The sequence below is a fragment of the Camelus bactrianus genome, chromosome 6 (assembly GCF_048773025.1).
Source record: "Camelus bactrianus isolate YW-2024 breed Bactrian camel chromosome 6, ASM4877302v1, whole genome shotgun sequence".
NCBI lineage: Eukaryota > Metazoa > Chordata > Mammalia > Artiodactyla > Camelidae > Camelus > Camelus bactrianus.
Genome location: NC_133544.1, coordinates 31324153 through 31340202, shown reverse-complemented (window position 1 = coordinate 31340202; position 16050 = coordinate 31324153). Strand labels below are relative to the sequence as shown.

General features: G+C 44.8%; 1 long non-coding RNA gene across 2 annotated transcripts in view; it reads right to left on the bottom strand.

Annotated features, from left to right (window-relative positions):
- Positions 1-16050, bottom strand: part of LOC123618848 (uncharacterized) — a 282431-nt gene that overhangs the window by 113298 nt on the left and 153083 nt on the right. The gene's annotated exons all lie outside the window — the stretch shown is intronic.

The window sequence follows — 16050 nt, the reverse complement described above, 5'->3', positions numbered from 1 at the left end:
TTGGGAATAATCCTCAGCCAGAAGACTACTTCAAGTATTTTTAACGTTAATTTTAGGACTGAAACTAACCAATAATAGCAAAGATTAAAGTCTGACAATATGCAGGCGCTGCAGGACTCTCATAGGACACAATGGGCTCCACTTTCCAAATTCTAGAAATTTCTTCAGTCGACATGAAATGCCTCCCACTGCCGCAGGCCTGCTTTCACTGCTGAACTATTTCTTCCAGGCAAAGAGAACACAGCTGAACAACATCAGGGTGTGAATAACATCAAATGTGTCTCTGGGCAGAGGCCCCCCGAGAGGGCTCTTGGGGTCCCCTTTGGAGAGGAAGCAGGCCACTTCTTGCTGCAGAGAAGAGGGCTTGTGAGAGCTGTTTCCAGAATAACTTATGAATGGAGGGGACAGCAGGTTTACAAATCAGAGCCGTGATTCTGTCTCTCCCAATTAAAAAAAAAAGGAATTACTCTCTATTTGGTTTCTTACTTGAGAACAGGTGTGTGTATGAATAATACATAGATGGGCAGGCCACACATGGATCTGAAGGCCCAGAGTCTGAAAGCAAATGAGACCCAGAGTGTGAAGATTACACAGTGGATTTTAAGTAGCTTCACGTAGCCAAGGAAAAACCTGGAAGAGCACAAAAGACAATCTGCAAATAATAAGCACATCCAAGCCCCTGGCTATGTACACAAACACATCTCCTCTCAGATAATGGTAATTGAAAGTCACTAGGTTTCCATTTGAGGAGAGGGGGATAAATCCAGAAACACAGTTTAAAAAAAGATTAGAACACTAGGGTTTTAATGAATAATGTTTCAGGGCAGAGAATTAGGGACATTTAAATCTTCCTTTCTGTGTTGAACCCCAACTCCTTAAACTCAGCAGGGACTGGCACAAGAGGGACAATGGTTAGGGCAGCAGATAAGGGGTGAAGCAGGGCTGGGAGGGAGGGGACGGCCAAACTTCCAGGTCCTTTCCAGGATTCCACTCCGGGCTCCCAACCACTGAACTCTGAGTAGTCTGCCCACCTCAGTCAAGATAGGTCTTTCCATTTGCTAAACATGAGATAACACCATGACGTGGTATGGATTAGGAAGATTAAATATCAGCAAAAGCCTTGCAATGTAGGATTTTTAACCAGCAGGGTCTTAGCCTAGAGCTCTTTGGGGGAAACAGGAAGATGTTGAACAATGAGCCCCTGACCGGCCTCAAGAGCACAGGAAGGAGCTCTTACTGCTTCATTTGGTCCTTTGAAGACCTGCGGTTTTGCCAGATAAAAAGGAAGCCCTGAGCATCACTGAGACTACTCATCTCTCCAGTAAGGAAGCACTGCTGTCTCAAGGAGGGGCAGCTGGAGATCTCAACAGCCTTAATGTGCAGATGTGCATGTGTGTGAGTACACACACAAATACACAGCTTCTTACCAGTTCTGTCAAGCAAAGAATTTTCAAGGATAAAGGATTTGGATTTTTATCTTGTCCAAATCCCTTCAAGGTATTGTCTCAAGACAGGACAAGATCCTTTAATCTTGCCTCGTTTGAAAATGTAACAATCTAAATATTACCTCCCCCTCGGCTCCCCACCCCTCAAGTAAAATGGCCCTCGTTTAGGAGCAGAAGGTATTTGCAGCGGTGGCAGGAAGCAAACTGATATGCAAACTGAAAACAGACAGACCCTTTAAGAGTCTGCCCACGCTGCAGAATCGGAAACAGATGAGCCCCTCTCCCGTCACAGCAACAACACCGCAAGACGGGTATTGGTCTGCAAGAGAATAAACTGGCAAAAAAGCCGGGCCAAGACGCTGGCTCCCACCTTACTCTGTGGCCTGAGAGGGGCTGAAAGGGAAGAGCAGCCCCAGGCGGTGGGCGCTCCCAGGAGAGGCAGGACAAGGGCGGCACAGAGCATCCCCCCCACCACCATCTCTTTCTTGGTGGCTAGAGTCACTCACGGATGGAGCCAGGTAGGGTCGGGTAGGGTCAGGCTGGGTCAGCAGGTAGTTTGCTCTTTGTTCTCACCCTGGTGGGACCGCTCCTCATGGTGGCAGAGGCATCGCAGTGGAGAGAGAAAGCACAGACTTTGCTGTCTGTGACCTAGTTTTGCATTTTGGCTCCAACGTGTGAACTGTGTGACTGTGGACGGGGAGGAATGAGACGCGCCCAGCAGGTGGCCTGGGACAGATGAGTGGTAGGAAGGGGGCCTAACAAGAGCTGCAGAGCCTTCTAGACCAGCGATGGGGTGGCACCTTTATTCTGGGGCATACACCATGGGTCCTGACTCAGAAACCCTCAATCTTGCTCCCCTACCCCAGCCTGCGGGTCCCGGTTCCCTGTGGCTGTGAGTCACATCCTAAAGCCTCTCCTGACATTGCTCCAGCCCCTCCCTCCCACACACCCACTTAGCACCGCCTGAAGCACGCCACCCGGTCACACAGACCTTAAGCAGCGACTGAAACAGTAGCAAGTATCAGAGCCGAGAGAGGAAAAAAGTCTGAATCCCCACTGGAGGGCGAAGATTGTTTTCTGCGTTTCCACTTAAAGAGAGAAGTGAAAAGCATGAAATCACATGCCAACCGAGAGAAAGAGTTTAAACTAGAATAACTTTGACAGGAGCAGTCACCAGCAGCTTCCAGGTCACAGGTCCCCAAACTGAACTCCTGGGGAGAAGGGGGACATGCAAACAGGGACACGGGGAGAAGTCACCTAGCCTTCTCCTAAGCGCGACCGCCTGCCCGATGGCCTGCTTGACTTTCCACTTGGACATGCCTCAGGCTCATCCTGCTCCAAACTCAGCTTGTCATCTTTCTTCCAAATCCGCTCCTCTTCTAGGAACGGATCCACGTAATAACTCCTACCCAAGCCAGAACCTGAAACCTCCCAGGACTGCTCTCTCTCCCTAACACCTCCATCCTACTGCACCAGCCACAGCTACCCAGCATCTTAGCCCAGTCAGTTCCGTCCCTGCCTCCTCCATCCCCACTGGCAATGGCCTTCATCTGGCTCCATCGTCTCTCATGGACTGTTGCGGTAGCCTCTTGGCCAACCTCTGCTGCAACTCTCTCTCTCATCCAGCTTTTATTTTGCTTCCGGTAGGATCCCCTCCTCCAAGTGCAGATCTGATGATGGAACTTCCCTTCTTAAAATCCTTGAGTGTTTTCCCTCTGCTATCAGGATAAATTCCAAACTCAGGCTGGTGATCAAAGCCTTCCAAGCCTGGCCCCTTCCTAGCCATCCAACTTGATCTGTTCACTTGCTCACCTCCACACCGCCCCCCCCCGCCCCATTTTTAACCCTTTCCCACAAGATTTCAGGCTCTTGCCCGCACTCTGACTTTGAAAAGCCTGTGCCTCCTGGTGAAGTCTTGCTGGTCCCTCCAGACCCAGCTCACACGTCTCCCTTTCAGCCCTTCCACCTGTTGTCTCACGCATTTCCTATATCATATTAGTGTTGTACTTGCTCAGTCACCTTTGCGCCTCCTCCACTGGCTTCTTGAGAGCAGGCACTCTGCCTTGTTAGCCTTTGGATCCTCAGGCCCAGGACAGAACCTGACACAAAAGTCTGAACCAATATCTGTGGAATGTGTGAGCCAGAAGTGGTCCTCTCTAGGGCTGGGAGAGGCTTTGGAGAGAGACTGTGGACATCCTCCTCCTCAGGGACCTGGAATCCTGTCTGGGACAAGTCCTGGGCCTCCCAGTCAAGGGGGCAAATGGAGCACAGACACTGAAATCCATCAGAAAAGCAAATGTAATATAGAAGTATAAATATCTGCCGTGATGATGTCACGGGAGAGCAATCACTGCCTGCTGCTGAGATGAGAGATCTGCAGTCGGTCCTATCCTGGAGGACTGTGCTCAACTGGCCCCGGGCCCACCAGGCTTCAGGGTCTACAAAAGCCAGGATCGAAGGACAGCAGAAACATCACTGTACAGGAAAAACGAAGTTTTTGTAATTATGTATGATCATGGATATTAACTAGACTTATCATAGTGATCATTTTGTAATATATACAAATATCAAATCATTATGTTGTATACCTAAGACTAATGTAATGTTACATGTCAATTTTACCTCAAAAAAAGGAAAGAAAGAAACATCACTGCTTCACCAGGGCGCTCTATGCATAGGAAGCTGAAAGGTGACTTCACCCACGTATTTTTTTTAATAAGGTAAAATTCACATAACATAAAATTCACCATTCTAACTATTTTTAAAGTGTACAATTTAGTGGCTTTTAGTACATTCATTATGTTTTGTAATCATCATCAGTATATAATTCCATAACATGTTGCTCACCCCAAAGGAAACCATGCAACCATTAAGCATTCACTGCCCATTCCTCCCTCCTCCCCATCCCTGGCAGCCATTAATCAACTTACTGTCTATGGACTTGCTCATTTTGACTGTTTCATATAAATGGAATCACATAATATGTACTCTTTTGCTTCTGGCTTCATTCACTTAACATGATGTTTTCAAGGTTCATCCACATTCTAGCATGCATCTGTTCCTCATTCCTTTCTGTGGCTAAATAATATTCCCTTGTATGGACCTCTCCCATGTGTTTATCCAGTCATCAGTTGATGGACATTTAGGTTATTTCCACTTTTTTGCTATTATGAGTATTTGGCTTCTGTGAACCTTTGTGTGCAAGTGTTGGTGTGAACATATGTTTTCATTTCTCTTGGGTATACAGTGAGGAGTGAAATTGATTTGTCAAATGTTTAATAATTTTTGAGGAACTGCCAATATGCTTTCCTCAGCAGATGCACTATTTCACATTCCCACCAGCAAGGTATAAGGGTTCCAATTCATTCACTTTTTAAAGATCTTAGATGTCAAATTCCTAATATTGGGCCCTTTCCTAGAGACCCTGCAAAAATACAACCAATTGGATAGCAAAAGAGTCAGAACCTAAAATCTGAAGTGAGGAAACAGATTCGGGCTGAATCAGAGCTGATCCCTGGTGCTGCCACTCACGCATCTCCCAAGAATGGCTCCCTGCAGCCATCACTCCAGGCAGGGGTTCTGTGCAGCTCAGAATTGCAAGGATGTCATATGCCCTGTCTCCTAGATCTATTAGGTAAGGCATCTTCACCGTCCCCTACTTACAAATCGAATGAGGAAAAGAAGTGAGTCTAGACCTCACTGGCAAGTAGGAAGGAGAGGAAACATGTCAAATCCACTTTACTGATTGGAAATTAGAGTTTTATCCTGTGAAAGCCAGAACACTGGGGAATCCTCTGAGGTGGGGCAGGTGGACTTGCAGCAGGGCTCAGGATGGCACAGAACAGCTCTGACTGGGTCTGGGGTCAGGGGATATGCAGAAGTCTGGGCAGAGGGGAGGTCTGAAAGCACCAGTCACAGCATAGTCTCAAGCATGAGTCTGAGGGGCAGGACTGGGCCTGCGGGTGACAGGTGAGAACAAGACAGGGACCTGGCAGGCCCCAGAGGTAGGCCCACCTCCTAGTGCACAACTGCCCCTCCTCACTACATCTCAGCAATAGAAACAACACTCATCTCTAGGTCCCTGAACACAGTATGCCCTCTCATCTTACCCCCATCAGTAACATCACTTACACATGTTTCCAGCTTCCTGGAAATTCCCATCTCTAGAAAACTCCGACTTATTTTTCAGATCTCAGCTCAAACATATGGCTTCTAGGAAACCTTCCCCCCAGATGCTCTCCAAGGGCCTAAGGGCTCCTCCCTCCAACATCCTCTGCTCTCTGCCCTGTGCCTTGAAGGCCTTTCTCCTACTGTCCTGATGCATGGCTGTCTCCCCTGTGGGATGAGCAATGCCAGGGCAGGGACAGAGCCTTTCTGCATCTGTATTCCCAGCCCTGACACACAGATGCCCAGCGCCCTAGGAGATGAAAGGCTATGTTGCAGTAGTCTGCTCTTGGGGAACTGGACAGGGAATGAGCAGAATCAGTGACAGAACTAGACCTAGGGGTTCAGAGGGAGACCAGCCCCACACTGAGGTGATGATGCTCTAAGCCAGTGGTTTGGCAGACTGGGGCCCACGGGCCAAATCCAGTCAACTGCCTGTTTCTTATATGGCCCAGGAGCTAGAAATGGATTTCACATTTTTAAATGCCTGAACAAATTCAAAAGAAGAATAATACTTCATGATGTGAAAATTGTATCAAATTCAAAGTTGAGTCCATAAATAAGGTTTTGAATGTTCTCAAAAGTTTAAGGAAATTTGTTTTTCCTTTTGTTATATAATTACCTACCTAATATTCTTAGTTTTGCTACTTGGCCTACAAAGCTGAATATATTTACTATGTGGCCCTTTAGAGAAACAGTTTGCTGACCGCTGCTCTAACTGGTTAGCCCAGGATGCCTCAGTCCTAACATCCACCCCGTGCCCTGACGACCTGCCCCAGACCGATCTTGCCAGCCCCTCTCCCAAAAGCAGCATTCTCAGTGGAGGAGGACTTGGTGACACTCCCACCCAATGCTTAACTCCACACTCTATTTCCATGACCTCCACCCCCACACACCTCTTATTCTGTTATCAGAAGGCTTCAGGAATGTACGAAGCAATCCCAGTTCACAAAAAGATTAACAACCCTCATTGTGATCCATGACAAAGGCAGCATAGTCCTAAAGTCTCTCATTTACTGAGCACCTACTATGTGCCGGGCACTGTGCTAAACCTTTTAAAGACACCATCTTGAATACCTGCAACCCTCCTAAAGGTGCTCATCACTACACCCTTCCTTCACGTGCAGAACAGAGGCACTGGTCCCCTTCTCCTTTTTATTCTTGTCTATCTCCACTTTGAGTGGAGAGGGAATCTTTAACAAAACACGTCAAGAGTCACACTATATATAGCATTTATTATGAGCAAGGCATTGTTTTAAATCAGGGTTCCTCAACCGTATTACTATTGACCTTCGGGGCTGGATCATTCTTTGTTGTGGGGTTGTTCTGTGCCTTGTAGGATGTTGAGTAGCATCTGTGGCCTCTGTCCACTAGATAAATGCCAGTGGCACCCCTCCTCCAGTTGTGACAACCCAAAACGTCTCCAGACATTGCCGGATACTCTTAGGGGGCAAAATTGTCCCCAGCTGAGAACCACTAGTCTAAATGTTATACATATAAACTCACAAAAACTCTATAAAATAGATCTTGTTACTATCTTCACTTTAGAGATAAGTAATCTGTGGCACAGAGAGGCTAAGTAACTTCCCCAAGGTCACACAGCTGGCAAGTGATAGAGTGGGATTTGAACCCATGCGGTCTAGCTCCTGCATCCATGCTCTTAATACTGTCAATTGTAGCAAGTCTCAGAACCCACTAAGCTGACCCCACACCAAGAAATGTAGGAGAACTCCTCTTTTGCCCTGCAGAATCGAGGGTCTCCTTGGCTTGACCACAGGGAGCACCAGCAAGATAAAAGGGAGACTGGGAGGGAAAAAAGGACTAGAAAAAAGGGAATGGAGACAAGGCTAGGGGAACACAAAGCTCCCAGGCATCCATGGAGGCTGATTCTGTGTGGCCCAGTGGGAAAAGAGACAAGTCCTGTTTTGTACCATCCTCTGCACTGGGGGTGCTGATGACCAGCTGTAATAAGGCCTTCCCTGTCTTGCGCCTCATTCCCTCCCTTCTTCCTCTGTTCTTTCCATCCTTCTTCTTCCCCTCCTGTTCTCCCTTCTTTCCGTTCTTCCTTACTTCCTCTTTCTTTCTTGCTGGTGATGGGCTGTGTATCTGCCTTTCCAGATATTGTGGGGTATAACATGAGAAATAAGAGAAAATAAGTAAACTGAGGCTCTGAGCTTAGTGAGGTCTACCGTACACACACTCCTTCCCTGAGGGACCTCCTAGTAGAGCTGGGATTTTGTATCAGTTATGATTGCCTTTGGCTACAGACCACAGAAACCAGACTTCAACTGGCTTCACTAAAAGGGGGCTGATTTTCCCCAGAGGATCAGATGTAAGCAGGTCGGGCCTGCTGGGTGGTTTCCCAGTGCTGTTGACATCCCAGGCTCCCTCTGTCTTTCTGCTCCTCCAACCTTGGCACGTGGCTTTCATCCTTTTGCTCACAAGAAGGCTCCAGGCATCACAACTGTGATCAGGCAGTAAAATGGGGGAGGGGAAAGATGGGAAGGTTCATGCCAGCTGAGTCTGTCGCCTTGGCTTACATCTGAGTAGCCAGAACTGTGTCGCATGTCCAACTACCTGCATAGGAGTCTGGGGCAGTGTTTATTTTCAATTGGACTATTACCGCCCTGTAAAAATAATACTGGGGTTCAATCAGTAAGGCAGAAGGAGAGAATGGATGTTGAGAAGGCCCCTAGCAGTGACTGCTACAGGTTCCAAAAGCAGCCTTCATTTCACTAGGAAGCAGTGTTTCCTGAGAAGCAGCCCTGGAATGGAGATCTGTGCTCTGGAGATGGATGCCTAACCTTGAATCCCACCCATCCCCTTCTGATCTGTGTGACCTTGGGCCAACTGCTTTATCTTTTCATGCCTCACTTTCCTCTTCTATAAAACTGGGGGCAGGGGTGGTTAACACCCAACTCACATTGGGATAATATCAGTTATGGGATGTAAAATACGTAGAGTGGTGTCTGGTGCATAATAAGCCCTCAATAAATACTAGCTACTTTTAGCTATTATGATTTACTGAATACCTACCATATGCCAAATGCTCTGCATTGTCTTCTCTAATACTCATGGCAAATGTGTGGGGGAAATAAATTAATTCAAGAGGGCTCCCAGGTCCCACTGTTTGTCAATTCACCATTTCATCACAGAGTTCTAATCTTTAAGAACTTCTTCAATGGAAGTGCCTCTAAGAAAGGTCTCTACGCCTTTTCAGCAAGCAGCTCAGCAGCTGACACGGGGCAGAGATTGGCAGAACCATCACACCAGGATGTCAGACATAGCTTGTCCCAGGCACTTTCTAGTAGGACTTGCCCTGGCTCTAGTTCCAAGTTTCAAGTAAAGATTTAATCTAATTTCTCTTCTCTCTTGTCTGATCTGCAAATTGGCTCGCCCATCCCAGATACTCGGAGAAATGTGTTAATGGCACTCTGGGGATAAAGCAGGGGCTGCCACACTCAGGGTTCCCCGGGATTGATTAGAACAAGGTGGCAAAATGGATAGAAATGCTGGGGTAAGAGGAGCATGGGGGAGACCGCAACTCTCAGGAGATTTCAGCAGGTGGCCCTGGGTGAGGCCAGACCAGGCCAGAGAACAATCAAGTTCAATGTCCCAGATCCAGGTACTGACTGAAGGGCAATGATATCCAAGGCAGCCAGCAGGAGAGAGGGCATTGGTTCCACTGCGAAGGTGAAAACAGATCAGAACACCCCCTCCCCCCACAACTGTAGCCCCTCTGTGCTCATCAAGTCCCCAGATAAACCATCAGATCAGGGCTGACTCCTGGAAGTTCAGTCTAAATGAAATTATATATTCCTAGCAGAGCTTTGAAAAATTTAAAGATCCCTATCTCTGTAGGATAAATTGCACTTGTAGGAATACTTCCTATAGAGATAATGTGCAGAAAGATTGTGCATTATGGCATTGTTCGTAATAGTGACAATCTGGGGAACAACCAAAGTATTCATGAATAAGGGGCTAGCAATTTAAGAAATACATACATTTAAAAACAAAGTCATACATCAGAATTTACTAGCATGAGAAGGTGTTGCTGACTTGTAATTAAGTAGGCAAAAGGCACATTATGATGCAACATGTAAGATATGTACCACTCTTATGAAAATAAAGAAATATACACATGGAAAGGCAAGAACATGGATAGAGACAAAGAGATATCTGGAAAATTTTCACCAAAATATTAGCATTGATTTATCTGCATAAAAGTTGCCTGCAGAGCCAGGTTTCTCACTGTTGGAGTGGGAGCTGACAGATAGGTAAGGGGAAGAGGCTGAAGTCATCCTTATGGTAATGGATTTGAGTTTGAGGCATCAGTATGAACTTACATTTACCTTAATACAGATACAGATGGTTACATACAAAAATATTTATACATACATATATACACATGTATATTTTTCTGTCAGCTAAGAGGACCTAGAAGAAATGACACCCAAGTAGCAAAGAGGGCATGTATTGCTCTTTATCTCAAATACTATTCTCCAATAAAAGGGATCAGGGCTTCTTGAAGAAATGGCTGATTCTAGGACCAGGGAAAGAAAGATACACAATGAGTCAGGCATCTTGTAGTGCCAGCAAGTAAGAAAGCACTAATATAATAAAATAAAATAATCCATATTGATGGGTACATCAAAGGAGCACAGGAACTAACTGACAGAACTCCCAAATGGCTAATACTGGAACAATTTAAGAAAAAATAAAGTAAGTATTATTGGATTATACTCCAAATATAAAATAACTATGAGTCCATACTAATACAAAGAAATTACTGAATAAATTAGTAAGTGGTGGGGAGGGGAGGAAGACAAGGTAAATCTCTCATGTGGAAGAATTCCAAATAATTTATGTAGCTATTCTGCCCTCAAAGAGGAGGAGCATAACCCCCTACTCCTGAGGTGTGGCTGTGCATAGTGATTTCCTTCCAGAGAGGACACTGTGGAAAGAAGGGGAAAAGAGCAGCTTCATGTGGAGAAACCTGGCAAATTCATCTCAAGTCCGGTAACCAAGGTCAACAACAACAGTTGTAAGTCATGTTGGTAGGAGGTAACTCTGATATATGTGGGGGGGGAAAAATGATGCTTTGCTTCTATGATCTTCCTCCTCAAAATCCACAACCCTGGTCTCATCTTGAGAAAAACATCAGATGAATTCCAGTAAAGGAGCATCCCACAAAACGCATGGTCAGTACTCCTCAAAAAGGCCACGGTCACCAAAAACCAAGGAGAGGCTGTCCAACTATCACAGCTCAGATGAGCCTAACAGACAGGTAAATCTAAAACTGTTTTTTAAAAAAAGGGTTTTTTGTTTTTTGGTTTTTTTTTAAGTTCCCACAGAACACTTTTTCTCTAAACAAAGAATCAAAGTGAATTTCGGTCTCAACTTTTAACAATATAGAAAAGCAGTAAAAGATTTTTAAATAAAGACTTTCCTTAAAGTTTCCCAATGTCCTGGATCAAATTCTTACATGGGGCTGAAGGTCAAAGTTCTGGGGCTTTCTCCAGGAAACCGAAAGCATTTCCTAATCTATCAGAGGTAGACACAGCCCTGACTGAAGGGAGGGGCTCAAGAAGGTTGAAGCTTCCTTTTCTGGGCTCTTGATGTTTCCTCGTCACACACACCTGTAGGTTAAACGTGTACATCTTAGCACAGCCTTTGTGAGATGGCAAAGCCAACTGTTTCCAGGTACATTTGCAGCATTTTCATCAGGTCTTCGTCCATCTCAGCAGTTCACTTCTCAGGCCACTGTCTGCCCATGGAACAGACCCATAGGAGCTTTTCAGAGAGGTTGTGGAGCTTCCAGATAGAAGTACACAGGCAGTAGCCAAACAATGGTGGTCACATATCTTCAGGCCCCTGATTCACTGAGGATGGCTTGACACTTCGCCATGATGTCATCCAAATGACAGACTGATTTATGAGACATCCCGAAGATTTCCCTGGCCCCTACTTTAAGTCAGAGAAGAAGGATCTTGAGAGGCTGAATGTGTATGAATCAAGCTGGAGGGGGCCAGCCATGAATTGTTTTATTCCTTCTTGTTGATTTTGTACCTATGCAACTCAACTAAGTAGAATTAGAGCAAGTTGGTGTTCCTGATGACCCAGTAAATACACTACAAAATCATTCTTCTGAATAGTCAGAGAGGTCCCTAAAATTGACACTAGGATTTAGAAACAAAGTCAGAAAACGACATCTTTGAAAACTAAAAATGGCAAAAATCAATATGCAATGGATGGAATCAGTCCCCCAGGTATTCATCCCATGTAAGCCATTCACCCTCAGAGATGTTTGGAAAACATATTATAGGTAAAACTGGGGTGTCTCCCAAATCCTGTTAAGGGCCCCAGGAGTCTTCTGTATTTCTGTGGGAAACTACTAATCTCAAATGGACTTCAGCTTATTAAGATAAGTCACAGTTTTAAAAATTGTGACATGCTAATGAAAAATGCAATGGAAATCTCTACATGGATTCTAGAGATGGGAGAGAAATAGAAAAGTCCTGATCCAGGTTTTAAAAATAGGTCTAACCAGTAGTTTGACCAATTTGTGGTTTCTGGTTGCTAGAAACGTAGCTTTTCCTGGAATAACTAAGGCAACCTTTCAGGTTCTACCAGAGTTGGTCCTGTGAGAGTAGGTAACCCTTTCTCTGATTGTGAGTTCTCCAAGGAACTGCAGGATCTCCAAAGATGACACTGAGAAAGAGGTGATCCAGACAAGCAGATGTAAGCATCTGATTACTGGAGGTCCTGCATTAATACATTTATAAATCAGTGTCTTATGAGTTTGGAAAATGTCCCTCATTCCTTCAGAACAGGAGTACCTGCATGTACTGACACCCGTGAGTTCCCAAACTCCGAGGCCGAGGACTCAGAAGCTGGACTCACATGTCCCTTCTAGGGGCTACTCCATGACGCCTGCTTGGGCAGCCAGCTGGCTTCATTAATGCTTCCTTGCACTAATCTGGATCTTGACTTTAGAAATAATATCTTACATCCTAAACTTTACAAGACTGTCTATTTACCTAAGATGCTTCTTAGATTCATCTCCTTTTGGGACTGGGCTAAGGTTACAATCAGTGAAGATAGATTCAGCTGACTTACCCAGATCTTCCTCTAATTGTGCCTGATTTTTCAAATTCCTCCAAGAGCAACAGGATTGGGCTCTTTCTTCTATGCACTGAACCACTTGGTGACCCCTGCCCAGTGGCTGGGTATCAATGAAAGAACCATGACAAGACATGTTTAGACCACAAAGCCCAAAGCCTAAGCTCAAACCCTTTGCTTATGGTGCACACACTGACTTTACCATCTGTTTGCACCAAAATCACCTTCTAGGACCTGGAAACAGCACTACTTGATAGACTGAAATTTGTTTCACTTATAATTTAAGAAATAACAATCACAAGAGGCAAATTTGGGCTGGTCACCCACGTGCAGTGAGTAGGCTTCAGTTTCCCTGGAGAAGTTCTATCCAGGGGTCAGAGAAAAGAACCTATGTTTTAAATTATTGTTTACATGTGAGTAAAAACAATCTTATTCCTCAGTATATACTCTTAAAAAAAAGTTACTTGGACTCTTTTCTGCCTTCTAAGAGAACAACCATCACTTCTCTTTCCCCACATTGCCCTCTCCTCTCTGTCAAATGTTTTCTATCACAAAGAAATTGCAAGGCTTCTGGTCATGTTCAGCATTCCCCTTGGTTTCTCCAGGGCTCCTTGGTGAACACACATCCTGTTATGATTAAAAACATTTGCTAGTTATAAAATGTCTTCTCCAAGCCCCTCTATAAAAGAATATTAAAATCAAAGCTCGTGCTGTTATGAGTTTCTGGAACAACAGTCCTGGAGGCAACAGCTGCTCTTTCTTATTGTTGTAACAACAACTCTCTTGGCAGCGCTGAGATGGGCTCTTATAACCTCCCTGGAGGGAACCCACTAAAGTTCAAGAGCAGGTTCCCACGAATGCCTGACCTCTGAGTGATCCAGGAGAGCCCTGTCAGCCACCACCTAGCTGTGCAGGATGGGCCTCAGGAGCCCCTCCTTCTATGAACTACACAAGAGGGAAATGACAAAGAGAGAACGCAAGCTCTCTGTGACCTTGGACAACACTCCTGTGTATCTAATGGCCTCACTCAGAGGCACTTGCCTGGACCAGTCAGCTGCCTTCTTCAGGCATGACTTTCCACCTGGAGTATCAGGAAGAACCTGGGTCAGGAGTCAGCACTTTGCATCAAAGACACCCATGGGTTTTAACCTCCAAAGGAACAAGGCAAGGATCCTCTTGCTGACCAAACTCCAAAGGAGAACAAAAATGCAGCTTTTTGGCCAGAAGCCTGACCTGACAGGCCTCTGGTTTGCTAAGGAGACAGCAGCATCACTGGCAGGCAAGAACACAGAGCAGGAAGGCGACTCCTGCAGCTTGAATGGCTCAGACATCAAAACCAAATCAGAGTATTTGCGGGAATGCAACACCGGGTCCACACTTTCTGCTCAGTTCTAAGTGGCAAGATAATCATAGCCCAGCTCTGGAATGAGCACAAGATGATTTTTTTCCTACTGCCAGAGTGGCTGCACCTCTCTGCCCAGAGTGGCTGCACCTCAAGCCTCAGCCAGGTGACCTGGCGTATGCCAAACCCTCAGAAGAAAATGACCCCTACGACACACCTTGAGGTCTAGTGCCTGAATATTTCAGACACTATTTGCTTCAATGAAAGCCTACGTCGGTCTATGTCACATGAATAGAGGGCCTGTTAAAATGCCAGCATCTTGAGGTGGCCAGAGTCCAAAAGAGGCACCTAATCTGCACATATATCTCAGGTATTCTGAAATTTACAGTGTCAGCCCAAATCTATTTTGAGTGAGGATCAGTTGAATGGGCTCAGAAAACTGGTACAAAATATTTTGAGGACTTGCACTAAAGCCGGAAATTAAAAGCATGTATTTACCCTCACTTCTCATGGAAATCTCTCTAAATTAACAGTACAGAAATTTAAAGGAATAAAGCATATGAACACTGAAGATGGGAGGGGAGATGACAGATAGCAAGATGATGGAAAGTGAATGGACCAGAGAGGCTGGAACAGAGCTGCCTTCAAAGAGGTGGCCTGTGAGAAGTAAGCTGATTTGTGCCATGGAGACTCTAAAGGGCTTTGGGTTTGAAGGAACTAGGTTAAGAACCTCTAAAGGTAGGGGTGAGGAGCATGGCTGGAAACAACCTGATGAACAAAAGTCTTCATGAGAAGCATTTACCCTGTAGCCCTATCCTTTCCCACGTCCCATGACATCAGATGGCCAGCCCTCCTCTATCTGCTGCAGGAGACAAGAGCTGTATCCCCTGGAGAAACTGAGCCAAAAAGTTTTCAGGCCTGGAGACCCAAGGTTCAACAGAGGGTAAAGTACAAAATGAAAATGGGAGAATTCATGAAGGTCTACATACTGAATAATGAAACTTCAAGCCCTGTCTTGACTCCCTCCTAGGCTGACAGACAGGTGCTTTGTAGAAAATGAACAACACCAGAGAAAGACTTATGTGTGATGATATTTTAAGGCAGCTTAAGAGAAAAGTACAACCTCTGACTTAATTATTTTGTTAAAAACACTTTAAGCTTCTCATTTGGAGATAATGTGGTTTACCAAAAATGTTGCAAAAATAGTACATAGATTTACCATAGATCCTTCACTGTAACATCTCAAGTGTTAACATTGTACAGAACTATAGTACACTTACCAAAATCAAGAAATTAACACTGATGCCATACTATAAATTAACATAAAACTTTATTCAAACTTGGCCGGTTTTCTTTCTCTGGTCTAGGACCTAATCCAAGACCACACACTACACTTAGTTGTCATGTCTCTTTAGACTCCTGCAATTTAGGACAGGTGCTCACTATTTCTTTGCCCTGAATGACTCTGACACTTTTAAAGAGTACTGGTCAGCTACCTTGTGTAATGTTACTTCTCAGCGCAACATATCAGGAAGCACATGATGTCAATATAACTCATTACTGGTGATATTAAGTTTGATCATTTGATTAAGATGGTGGCAGCCAGGCTTATCCACTCTAATGTTACCTTTGTAATTAATAACTATATTGTGGGGAACAAAGTATTTTGTTTCCCAGCACAATTTGACCCACAATTTTAGCATCCATCAATGCTTTTTTATGTAATAGTTATTACTGTGATGTTTGCCAAATGATTTTTTTTAATTTCCATTATTTCTTCTACATTTTTAATTGAAATTCTAGTTAGAGCTTTCTCTTCTCCTCCAAGCATTTATTCATGAAAGCATTTACTTATATCAGTATGGACTCATGGTTATTTATCTTAGTCTAGTCTATCTTATCTATCTTGTTCTACTCTCATTATTTATTTTGTTGTTCAAATTGTCCCAGATTTGGCCAGTGAAAGCTTTTTTTAAG